The sequence below is a fragment of the Schistocerca nitens genome, chromosome 1, assembly GCF_023898315.1.
Source record: "Schistocerca nitens isolate TAMUIC-IGC-003100 chromosome 1, iqSchNite1.1, whole genome shotgun sequence".
Classification (NCBI taxonomy): domain Eukaryota; kingdom Metazoa; phylum Arthropoda; class Insecta; order Orthoptera; family Acrididae; genus Schistocerca; species Schistocerca nitens.
This window is the reverse complement of record NC_064614.1, coordinates 368,440,807-368,441,967: the sequence shown is the minus strand read 5'-3', so window position 1 is coordinate 368,441,967 and position 1,161 is coordinate 368,440,807. Positions and strand designations below refer to the sequence as shown.

Genomic DNA, 1,161 nt, shown 5'->3' with positions numbered 1-1,161 from the left:
AGAAGAAAAAATGATTTATTGCGCAAGTTTCTAATTAAATCAAGCAAAGTACTGCAGAATATGCAGAGATCGATTCATGGGCTGCTTATCTCTTCAATATTTCCAGCCATTTCTGAAATGAGTCTGTAACTATTTGCAATTCTCAAATTATTGGTTTATTCTCAATATTATTTTACAGTTATCGTCTTAAGCCATTTTCAGATACACTATATGTGAATATTGATGAATAATCATTGAATATGTGATGACAAATATCCTGCGCTGTCTTTTACGTAAATCCATGTCATGAGCCCAATATGTTGAGAGCGATATTTTATATATCCGTCATCACAGAGAAAATTAGAAGTCTGCCTATGGAAAAGTTTCGGCTTGAACTGATGATGCTCGTTGATCTGTATTCTAAAGAACGTTGCAGGTTTGATAAAGACAGGATAATCCGTAGATAAAAGAATAAGTCCTGATAGAAAAGAGACTACTTCAACTTTATCAACTATATCATGGAACAAGAAGCCTTCAGATAGTACTTGTGTTATGCATTGTTGTCTGTTATTGAACATCTTTTAGTCATGTTAGCAAACATTAAGTGTTATTCTAGAATGAGTGTTAGTTCTGCAAGGTTCGCAGGAGAGCTTCTGTAAAGTTTGGAAGGTAGGAGACGAGGTACTGGCAGAAGTAAAGCTGTGAGTACCGGGCGTGAGTCGTGCTTCGGTAGCTCAGTTGGTAGAGCACTTGCCCGTGAAAGGCAAAGGTCCCGAGTTCGAGTCTCGGTCGGGCACACAGTTTTAATCTGCCAGGAAGTTTCATTAAGTGTTATTCTGTCTCTGAAAAATGGTACAAGGTAAAAATGTTAAAAGTGTGGGTGTAGAATTCACATACGCAACAGTACACGAATTCTGTACAACCTCTATGCCTATTGTCAATGTTGTTGATGTTGTACCCTTCACCCTGAAATAGTTTGGTGCAGCTCTCCATGCTACTCTGTCCTGTGCAAAACTTTTCGTTTCTGTGTAATAACTTGCATCCACACTTCGCCAAATTAAATTTTCCTTGTAGCCTCAGGATGTATCCAATGAACTGAACGCTTCTTTTAATCAAGTTGTCTCATATTTCTTTCTCTCCGATTCAGTTCAGAAACTTTTCTTCTTTGTCCGATTTACTCAC

At 37.7% G+C, this 1,161-nt stretch overlaps 1 non-coding gene across 1 annotated transcript; it reads left to right on the top strand.

Moving 5' to 3' along the window:
- Nucleotides 1-701: 701 nt before the first annotated feature.
- On the top strand, nucleotides 702-776 carry Trnas-uga (transfer RNA serine (anticodon UGA)). The gene has a single exon. It is a non-coding gene; the product is annotated as a tRNA-Ser (tRNA).
- Nucleotides 777-1,161: the final 385 nt, after the last annotated feature.